Below are 12,654 nucleotides of genomic sequence, written 5' to 3'. Positions count from 1 at the left end.
TGAACTTAAAAAAATAGCAAAAATCATCATGTATCAGCTTCTCATCACAACATCTCTGAAGCTACTCATCAGAATTTTATAAACTTTGGTATGTAACAAAAAAAACATATGTTGTTGTACATATAATCAGGAAATTTTTATGGGAATTATGCCCCTTTAAACTAAGAAATTTACCCTAAATCATCATGTAACAGCTTTTCATAGCAACTTTTGTAGTAAACTCCTTAACTGAATTTCATGAAACAAACATCACATGTAGTTGTGCATAGTATCGACAAAAATATTTTGATTATCTAATTGTTATGGATTGGAAATTTACCAAAAATCATCATGTATCATATTGTCATAGTAACTTCTCGTAAACTACTTAACTGAATTTCCTGAAACTTGGTATTTTGCAAGAACACCATTATAAGTCGTTGTGCATACATTTTCAGAAAATTTTGATTCTCTAACTTTTCTCTGTCAGAGTGGTTAAAGGCCGTGAGGTCTTTAATTTTGAAACGAATGAAAGTTTTAAGTAGGTCAATGAGTGCCAAGGCTACATCAGTTTTTAAAGACCCCGATGTAGCAAAAAACATTGTCTACTATACATGACAAGTATGTTGTCGTACCAGCAGACAAAGCCCAAAACAACATTGTTTTTGTCTGCAAAACGTTTTACATCCATTGTTTATTATCAGAGGTAGACGTAGAAAATAATAGCAGTGATAAGACATATACTACTACTACTCTCTCCAAAGAAGAGATTGTGGAAGACCATAAATCTGTGCTAACCTCTTTTGGTCTCTCTACCAAGGACGATGATTGTGATTTACCATCTATGTACTGGATTCCTAAACTCCACAATAATCCATACAAACAACGTTTCATAGCTGGATCTGCAAAATGTACCACCAAACCTCCTTCAAAACTTTTAACTTCTATACTCACAACTGTCAAAGAGGGCCTGCAGTCCTACCACAACACTTGTTACTCCCATAGTGGTATGAATTCAATATGGATCCTGAAAAATTCGAAAGATCTTTTGGAAACAATTAGTTCAAGACTATTATCTGAATATAATAGCATTAAAACCTATGATTTTTCAACACTGTATACTTCTATTCCCCATGCTCAATTAAAATCCCGAATTAAAAACATTATACATCGTTGTTTTTTCCAAAAAAGATGGTACACCTAGACACAAATATATAGTTCTTGGTAGAGATTCCTCATACTTTGGAAGAAATAATTCCAAATCATCTTCCAAATATACACAGGAAGTTGTTTACAAAATGCTTGAATTTTTAATCGACAACATATTTGTCCAGTGTGGTGGACGTGGTTTTCAACAAACGGTCGGCATTCCAATTGGAACAAATTGTGCTCCTTTACTTGTTGACCTATTCCTTCACTCTTATGAGGCTGACTTTCTAGCTGATTTGATCAAAAAGAAAGAATATCGTTTGGCTAGGTCCTTCAATCTCAGTTTCCGCTATATAGATGACATATTATCTTTAGACAATCCTAATTTCGGGGATTTGATACATCGCATCTACCCAAAAGAACTTGAGATAAAGGATACTACAGACACTGGGAAGTCAGCCTCATATCTTGACCTACACTTAGAAATCGATGGTAAAGAAAAACTATTGACCAAACTTTACGACAAACGTGATGACTTTTCATTCAGAATTGTCAACTTTCCTTTCATCTGTGGCAACATCCCTTCAGCACCTACGTATGGAGTGTTCATATCACAACTCATACGTTATGACAGAGCTTGCTGAAACTACGCAGACTTTTTGTATCACACTAGAACTCTAATAAATAGGCTTCTGGAACAGGATTATGCTGCTACAAGATTGAAGTCATCACTACAGAAGTTTTATGGTTGTGTATGTCTGTTTTCCATGTCGGGTCTTTGTCCCTGGATGACATTCTTTTGATTACCTTGGTTCCCTTGATTACTCTTTTATAGGAGTGATGTCCCTTTGAACTTAATAATCATCACATGTATCTGCTTTTCATCGCCACTTCTCGTTAACTATTCAACTTATATAATGTAATGAAACATGGGACATTTGTATGTAGCAAGAACAACATATGTGGTTGTGCATAATAAAATATAATCAAACAATTTTGATTCTCATTTTTATGGGAGTTATGCCCCTTTGAATTTAAATTTTTATTGCAACTCCTCCAAAAATTCCCTAAAGAATTTCATAAGACTTGGTATGTAACAAGAAAACCATATGCTGTTGTGCATATGATCAGGACATTTTAATTCTCTTTTATGGGAATCATGTTCTGTAGTTCCATATCTGCGTCCAGAACACCGCTATAAATAACAGCTGCAGTGCGACGAAGGTCCAGAAATCGATTGGTCTAGCTTGTTTTTGTTGGAAATCAGTTAAATATTTTATTTAATTTATAGCAGAAAAAAATATACCAATATCCAAATAGTATTATCAAAATGTTATTTTCTGACCCATAGATGATACTAATGAAAAAATAAGTCTTGAAGTTCTTCAAACTAGCCGAGGCTTGTGTTTTTAAATATAAGTGTAATATACTTTCTAATTAAACTGCTAACAATGTCTAATGACTACACATCTTCTGTTAAAATGCGTTTGTATTAAAACACAAGTGAAACTAATGGCATTCCAATTTTACCTACCATTCCTTAATGGTCAACATACGAGAACGATAGATCGAACCTGAAGGTGGTCAACAAAGTAACTTAACTTATTCACAAATTTAAATTGAAAACGAAAGTAATAGATATTATAGAAAATGATCTCCTGTGACTTAAATAATTTTATGTTTTTCATATTTTTCCAACAAAACCAGACCATCTCACATTACGACCGAAGGTTTTACCTGTGATTAAATGAAATCTGATAATTATTTGCAGTTTTTCGCGGCAATTTGGCCTTGGATCACGTGACAACACGCTGAACCTACAACTTTGAAAACTTGAAACTTTATTACTTGATTAAACTCCTATTTCTACATTTAAGATATATTCAATGGCATTTTACAAGTTAAAAAATATATATAGTATATATATGATACAATACATTATGTACACAATATAATCATACAAAATTCAAAATAGTGAAAAATAGTCTGCAAAATGCAATAATTTAAGTTGACTTTTGAAAATATCCAAAGATTCACAATTTCTTAATTATAAGTTTAAAGGTAACTCATTCTATAGTTTTGGACCTACAGTGCTGAAACTTCCATCAGAAATTAAATATTTTCTTTCTATTAAAAGGAATTACAAAGTAACCTTTGCTGGAAACAGACGATCTCAAAATTCGTTTAGACTCTACGTGAACAAAAGGTCAGTCAAATATTGTGGTGCCTTACCCACTGAACAGTTGTACATGTATGTTAATATTTTAAAGCTTATTCTTGCTTTAAATGGCAGCCAGTGTAATTCAAACAATGCTTCTTTTGAGCTGTCATATTTTCTACGATTTAGTACAAGTTTGGCACACGTATTTTGAATTCGCTGGAGTTCAGATAGCTCGCTTTGAGCAACACCATACAAAATTACATTACAATAATCACCTCTACCAAAGATAACACAAGAGTCTCAGTAGCTTCTTTAGATAAATACTTCCGAATGCTTTTGATCTTAAAATAATTGATAATAGCAGTTTTGCATTTCTTTTTTTATATGTTCTTTAAACGTTAAAGAAAAGCAACTTTGTAGCAGGTTGTAATAAGCCCACGTTTGTCACTGCATGTGTGTTAACAAGCAGGCCATTATATTTTTAAAATTATTGACGACTTTGTGGGCAAACAAACAATAAAACAATAAAACAAGCAATGGTAAAGAGTTAAATGAGCGCGCGTAGATTTTTACCACTCATATATACGATATGTAGCTTACCTGATGTGTAATACTTTGAATGATAATTATTTAAAACATTTGTATTTGTCACAATAAACGCCCAGCCAATTAAAGTGCCTAATATTATATCATCATTTTAATGTTGCTCGATGCATCAGAGTTAATTTCGGAGGTGATCGACTCTTTAGATTTCTACAGACGGTGAAAACAAGGCGCGGATCCAAAGATGGGCGCATCGGGCATATGCCTCCTCTTAAAATATGGGAATATTTTTTGCCCGAAATCTTGATTTTTAACTAATTCTACTTCCCAAAATGTGTTTGGCTTGCTACGCTCGGCTTTAAATTCCATAACCGCTTCTCTAACCTGAAATCCTTGACCCGCCCCGAAACTTGTCTTACACAAATACCGTGAAAAATCCGAACGACTTTCTAAATCAAACACTTTGATATATAGTCCCTTTAATATGTAAATTCGAAAGTATGTTTTGAAAGTGTTTTAAGTAAACACCTTGACCTGTAAACCGATCCTATTTTGAAGTCCAAAAGGGGTTAGATTTAGATCAGTTTCACTGTATATCTGTACTACCATCACGTGACCACCATGGTCGACTATCACTCATTTGTGACGGTATATGGTATTCGACCTTAATTTATCTGGCAGTTAAAATAGTACAAATATTATGGTGCGCTTATTCTGCACTCTTTGCTCTATAGGTAAGATTTAAAAAATTATTCGCTCGCTGTTATAGGCCAAATCTTTAAAAAAAAAATGTCGCGCCTACTCACCACAGCTTAAATAATAGTAATTTGAACTGGTTCTGTTTTATTACAGTTTTTTTTATTAATCAAATCCAATGGGTTTTATTGGCAGGGTAGACAACAAAGTATCCACTGATTATTTTATCAAACAACGCTGCAATTTTGAAACCGACAAAACAAGAATTTATTTGTGTAGCATATAATATCACATTGACATGTCAAAATAATATGACCTTGTGCAGTTAATACAGTGAGCCAGTACCATCTCCGATTTTATCTATCTAGATAATTTATACATGTATCTTATCAACATGAATCAAAAATGAAGTAAAACTATCCAGAAAATACTGTTCGATAATTTATCATAATTTGATAAAATAAACCATAACTAACAACTAACATTCATTCATTCATTCATTCATGCATTCATTCAATCACATTTTTAGTCTATAGAACTAGTTGAACCCTAACAGTTACCATGGAACCGTCTTTACTTTTGTTGTCAGGGCCATTCAGAGTTTACTTAATTGTCGCAGACCTTTTGTTGATTATCTTAAAGTGTTTACTATTTTATAGTTAATTATCATGTGTGTATTTGCATTGTTTCACCAATATCGTCTGTTTAAAAAATCAAAGTACTCATGTACTGAATCAATTTATATCGATTGTTTGAATTTTTATGCCTCAAATAATCGTAAATAGCAAAAAAAAAATGGAACAAAAGAAAAGTAAGAGGATTAAAATCAAACGTATCTTAACACAAGTTTGATATTATTATAAAGGTATAATATCAATCTATTTGTTTTATTTTTTTTAATTAACTATTCTGATTACGAAACACGCACACCAAAATGCATCGTAGCAGTGCGCCAGTTTGGGTAATATTCAGGTGCGATATCGGATTACATAGAATACTTAGATGAATGAATACAAAACATAGTGCATACTTGAACTACAAACGACCTCCAGGTCGAAACTGTCTGTTAAATCATTTGAACTTAATACTCAATCATTGAAATAAATCATATCCTTAAATGTTCCTCTCAACAAGCTACATTTTTTAATTGATAAGCTTTATAGCTCAAGTGCTACAAATTATTCCATAGACTTTTATATGTCATGCAACAGCGCGTAGTTTCTGGGTGCCTAGCTATAGCTCCATAGACACGAACATTAACATAAACGATAACGTCTTATAATATAATTTCACCATTCATGTCTGGTGTAGGAAACATTAGCCATGTACTTTTAAGTCCTGGACCACCTACATTTCTATTATAGTAACCAAGTAGATTGATTTTTGCAAAAAAAAACACATAACCCCAAAAATGACACAATTCCAGAGAAATGCATAATCGAAATTCCTATGCCATCGTCTAGGCAAAGTTTCATTTAATTTGTCATCTACGGGCTTCAGATGTCACGAGGCGATAACTGTAATAAAACTACACGGTACCGTAGATGATATGTTTGGATAGTTTCGGGGGATGTGCTACCCTTTTGCAAAAAATGGTCAAACGATAAGGGCAAGTAATAGCCTGAAACCCCTTTCTTCATACAAGTTTCTTGATTGGAACCAATATCCCTTTTATCCGCCAAGGTCTGCATGGAATATCCGGTATTCCAACTGGTACTCAGCATTCCTCTTCATATTTCAATTCTATGATTTATAACTATTTTTAATCTCGCAGGGTTTTCATTTCTAGCTAAACATCAAATGGTTTATTATGCGTCTAAACATAGATGTGCAACACTGAACGACTGGTTTAATCGGGTAAATGTATAGAAATAAACAGGTACAGTACTGATAGAGGTTACAGCTAAACTATGTTATATTTATACCATAGTATTCCGAGTTAGACAAATAAACTTTCGAACGCGCAGCGTGAGAAGTTTATTTGGCTAACGAAGAAGGCGTTGCTATAAATGATTTGTAACATGAATGACACGCCCATGACAGTCCGTGCAGAAAAAAATAACGTTTGGCGGGAAAATCTAATAACCCGCACAGTAGGCAGTATGGCAGACGCATTCTCTCTACCAGATTGGCTTGACATTGAAAATGTAGAAAGCGATGATTTGGTTCTCTCTCAGGTGTGTATTTTTTAATTGAATTAGACTGATTTACGCTAATTGTCTTTTTGAAGGCTCTTTAAATTAATGAGTAGACATTATATTTTTTGTTCTCTGTCTGGCAAAGAAAACCTGCATAGATTTAAAGATTTGTATTTTATTATATGAAACCTAATAAAATTGACATTTGTATGTTTGCTTTTTTGTAGGCGTAATCTTTTCCCAAAGAGGCGGAGCTTACCCATGCAATATTGGTTTTAGTGTTTTGGTTATTTCATGGCTGTTTCCTCATTGCATTATATAGGCCCATGTGACCTTTCATGCAATATTATTTGGTTGCTTCAATTTAGAGCGTACATTTTGGTACATGCTTGTCGTCTCTATGTTATTCCATAAAAAGATCAAAGGAAAAATTTTAATTGGATCGTTGTTAATACAAATCCAATTAATCAGCAGGTTTAGTTCGCAGTAATAGTAGTTCATTTGTTTTTTTTATTGGCGTAATTAACATAGAATTCAATTTGATATATTAGAAATACCTACGAAGTGGACCTAACAATCTGCATTTAAAGAACCTTAATGGGGGATGCCAATGGACTATTTTCCGGCGGTAGTGTTAGTTAATTGAAGATGTTATCAGGTTTTACAAATCTAAAGGCTCTGGTGACTGCTATATCAATTCTGATCGAAGGATTTTTCGAGGGTGCATACTATTGACTCCATACCGAGAATTCTAATAAAGTTGAAATGAATTGAACAATATTGGAACATAGACGTCCAAAAGCTGAAGACAAAAGACTATGAAAGAAAGAACAATTAATTGGCTCCATTCAAAAATAGATCTTTTCATGCTTATTATTGAACCGACTCAGTCAGTACTCCCAAGTGTTAAATCCAACACTTTGCTTACTCTAACCGATGCACACAGCTCATTTTTTCAGTTTAAAGTGGAGCCCGGGTTGCTTATTTACTTTTGTTTCTGTGTATGTGTTTTTTTGTCAGTTCATTGCTACATATGCGTGTTTTCACTCATGCTTGTTATATGTTCTTTTGATTACCGCTCAAATATTGGTTCCCGTGATTGCTCTTCCACCACAAAACTTGGCTGACCATTGCATTAGTTTTTACGTCACATCTATGGCAACACCGCCTGCAAAGTTCAGCGCCCTAGACCTCTCCGCCAGCTAGGCTATATAGGCCGCTGGACTTTGTGGAGGCGGTGTTGCCATAGATGTCACAGCTGCACGAGTTCGAGTCCCGCGGAGGGAACGACCAACATCGTTGGGAATTTTTCAGAACCTTCTATATCTGCATTATCTTTCTTGTATCAGTTTGATCCAATAGAGCAGTGTGAGCGAATAGAGTCACATTCTGAGACGTAAATATGGTATGTGGGGAATGGAGAATGGCAAATGTGGAAATTTTGTATCTAGAGTGATGGAATCTACGTAGGAAAGTCCGAAATTAGAACTTGTAATGTATAATATTTCAATAAAATACGAAAGAAAGTAATATGGAATTATGTGGGGATATTCTATAAAGGGTATCGGAAAAATATCGAATCATTAAAGCAAAAGGACACTTCAGAAATTAAAAGTTAAGCATAAAGCAATAATACAAAAACATGAAACAATCTAACTACACAATGTAGACAACGAAATAAAGTACGATAACATATAAAAAAAACTTGAGATAAGAAAACACGTCAGCATGAAAGCACTTGCTATATGAACGCCCACAATAACCGGGAGTGACATCAAGTGTCCCAGAAGGGTAAGCATGTCTTGAAGGGACAACGGCACCAGTCACATTGCGAGTAAGAAACATTTGGAAAGTATAAAATTAGTGTATTGTTTCAACCCGGTAAGACGTGAAATTAAACTGAAAATATCTTGTCGGTACATCTGTGAGATAGATAGACAATTCATACCGGTCAACCAAATAGTGATGACAATAAAATTTGGTTGTGATATCAACCAAGGCTGATGTCAATGTACAAATCGAATGCTTGAATGTAAAAAATCAAATGTCAAATGCATACTTAATATACTTATGTGGGCTGGCGGTTTAGATATACTGCCATTAAGAAAGGAAAGTTTACAATTGAAAAGTCAAAATTATCAAGTTTGTCACTAAGCTTCGATTTCGACGTGTTAATATCAATATCAATAATTGACTATTTTAACATGTTGATAGTATGTATAAACGGGTTGATAATTTAATTATTATGTAGATAGCAGTGTTTGATCGAATGTTCCCAGTGTAATAAATTTCGATATTCACACTGTGTAATAAATTCGGTAATTTCTCTCTTGGACTTTCTTCCACCTAAACGTCACAGCTTTACACGGCAATCACAGAATTTAAAAATCTTAATTTCGTTATTCACGATAAACAATTGATTATCCTAAATATTATATAGATTTTCGTGGCAAGAACACTTGAAGATTTAAATCTTGGCGTTCTTCGGCACTCGTTATAATATTTTGATTATTTATCAATTAATTATAAATATTCATTTATCAATGTTGTATTTATTGATATCAATGGTTAATTCTTAGCATAGATTATTTATTAAATGATATCAATAAATGTGAAATAAAGCCATATCGATCATTGTATGATCAGTAAAGTGTTAATAAAAAGAAGGCGTATATAAGTTGTATCTTAATCTTAGGATCGTTTGGTTGGTCAGATATATGTGTTCGTTAAAATTATGACTACTTGAGAGATAAAACGTCATCTGTCTTCAGATTGAAGGACAGGTCTTTAAGTGTGGTGAACAACGTCAAGATAGAAGAAAAAATTTTTTGTTTATACTGATACAAAATGTAGAGTTACTAGAAGGAATTCCTTTAAATATTTTGGGAAACAACATCTAATTCAAGCCACTTGTAGAGTGGCTTCATCAGAGTAACTCATAACGTCATTCTTTACTGCTGCAAATAAATTAGTGGATGGTGAGTCTGGTTGTACACTTGGCAGACCCGTTAATACACTCCGTTTGTAACGACACAAGTTTAAGGAAATAGACCTAGGGTAAGGGACACAACTCTTACAAATCATTGGAACGTTTGTATTCAGCATTTTACATCAATCTCATGTAAGCATCAAAGTAACTTGGACTGATTTTATTCTGTTTCAAATCGGCGAAATTTGAGCAAATTTAAGCAACTCGCCGGATGATTCTAGAAAAGCAGAGGACGCTTACCCTATCGGTGGACCTGGTCCATGCTTCCAGTTTTTAGTGGAGTCCGAGTTGCTCATTTGCTTTTGTTACTTTGTAGGTATGATTTTAGTTACTTTATGTTCTTTGTTGTGTATGTCTGTTTTCCATGTCGGGTCTTTGTCCCTGGATTACATTCTTTTGATTACGCTATAACCTTGGTTCCCTTGATTACTCTTGCTCGGGAGAAAGTAAACCATTGCCAAAAAGAAAATGTTCAATGTTTATTTCGCCGTCATAGATACATGTATTATAAAGTTGATCCAGAAAATAGTGAATTGCATCTTCTATCATCCAACCGCATTCACATTTGGGATATTGTTTTCATCCAACATGAAAATCGTCAGCATTCAAATTGCTCGATCGATGTCTTAGCCTTGTATGTGTAACAGTATAGTATCGATCGCCAGAATTATAAAATTTCGGTGGTTTTGGTGAGGTTACTCGGATTGTATATTTGAAAGAACTGGGAAAAGTGGAATTTCTGATACCGTTATTCAGACCATTCCATAAATTAACCGTCGATGGTAAGAATGAATTAAAGAATAACTGAAGTCTTGTTAATGGACTTCTATTATCGCTTATCAAGTTTTATAGGTTTTATTTGATTCAAATTTTGCATACTATCGATTGGGGCCTCTTGAGTGTGGGTTTAGTAGAACAAGCACGTAAAAGTGAGCGTCCTCTGCTTCTCTAGAAACACCCGCCGAATTACTCATAAAAAGTCAAGTTGAATAAATCAGTTTTCATGGTGCAGATGGATACATCATAACGATTCATGATGACGACCATTAAACTTCTGTAGTGATGACTTCAATCTTGTAGCAACATAACCCTGTTCCAGAAGCCTACTTGTTAGAGTTCTAGCGCGATACAAAAAGTCTGCGTATTTTCGGCAAGCTCTGGCATAACGTATGAGTTGTGATATGAACACTCCATACGCAGGTGCTGAAGGGATATCGCCACAGATGAAAGGAATGTTGACTATTCTGAATGAAAAGTCATCACGTTTGTGGTAAAGTTTGGTTAATAGTTTTTTTTTACCTTCGATTTCTAAGTGTAGGTCAAGACATGAGGCTGGCCTTACAGTGTCTGTAGTATCCTTTATCTGAAGTTCTTTGGGGAAGATGCGCTGTATCTAATCCCCGAAATTAGGATTGTTTAAAGATAATACGTCGTCTATATAGCGGGATCTGAGGTTGAAGGATCTAGCCAAACGATATTCTTTCTTTAGAAAGACTATTCTTAAAGATATTCGTAACATTCCTAACTTCATTACGGTACAACATGTTATCAAGCAAACCAAAAGTTTCAAGATTTAATAATTACATTGAAACGTGTTTTTATTTTTTTGCAAGTGATTTATTTGGTATAAAATTCTGTCATTTTAGATCTTCTTTGAATGATGTATATATATTTAATTTCATTTGTGTATACTTTTATTTTTTGACATCTTTCCCAACACGGTGCACCACTAAGGTTTGCGGTCAGGTTCTCCGTATTATAGCCTGACAACCCCAGCATGTAGCACGCCAGGGATACCGCATTCTACCACCTGGGGCACACATTCCTGTTGCTCTGTGGGCGACCCGTGCAGGTCCGGGTGTCAAAAGAATAGACCTGCAACAGCGCTCAGCTTGTCGTAAAAGGCGACTAAATAGTGCTCAGAATCCTAGCCGGGGGCTAGGGCGCTCTGCCCACAGAGCAACTGGGTTGTGTGCCCCAGGTGGTGGAATGGGGTACCCCTAGCGTGTTACATGCTGGGGTTGTCAGACTATAATACGGAAAACCTGGCCGCAAACCATAGTGGTGCACCGTGTTGGGAAAGATGCCACGTTTCTCGCACGTTAAAGAACCCTACTGTGGTATTCTCCTGGAGTAGGAACCATAGGAGGCTAAATTGCCCGACCCTACCAAGACAATGACATTCGCCTTCATGCATCGCAGTTCTTTTTAGGGAACCGAAAATAGTCGAGTAGTTCCGATTGAAACGGAAACAAGAGGGTTTGTCTTTCAATCTCAGAAATGTTGACTTACTCTTTCATATGACAATTGTTTGCATATTTGACTCTTTGGAATATGTTTGAATGAGAAATTGTATATTTGGCCTCTTTTATTGTATTTCCATACTTAAAACTTTGATTACTTCTTGTAAACAGTTAAATTTGGTCCATGCTCCAAGTTTTTAGTGGAGTCCGAGTTGTTCATTTGCTTTTGTTACTTTGTAGGTATGATTTTAGTTACTTTATGTTCTTTATTGTGTATGTCTGTTTCCCATGTCTGGTCTTTGTCCCTGGATTACATTCTTTTGATTACGCTATAACCTTGGTTCCCTTGATTACTCTTTTAGATTTAGATTATAATAGAGATAACTAATACGATAAGCACTTTAGCACTGATTTCCTTTTTTTTCTTTGTATGGAAAGCATTTGATAAACCATATAACGAAAAATAAGGTATTAAGTTTCCGAAATGGAAAGTCAAAAACTACAAATCAATCATCATGTCTCCATATGATATATTAAACAGAAGAATCATTAACATGTTTTAATTTTTTATGACATGAATATCAACAGCCTTTATACCATGCTTTTATGAAATTCAATGTGATGGAAAGACTCATCCCTTCACGAAAATCATATTCGTCATATCAACAGTTATAGAGCTGACTTACTGACGAGAGATCAATTGTATATAACCAGTAAGCTTTAATAGTTACACATTTTGTGATCCTGAATTGTCTA

The sequence above is a fragment of the Perna viridis genome, chromosome 6, assembly GCF_037379345.1.
Source record: "Perna viridis isolate PV_CMFRI_1.1 ecotype Kerala chromosome 6, ASM3737934v1, whole genome shotgun sequence".
Classification (NCBI taxonomy): Eukaryota; Metazoa; Mollusca; class Bivalvia; order Mytilida; family Mytilidae; genus Perna; species Perna viridis.
This window is presented reverse-complemented; position numbering follows the sequence as displayed.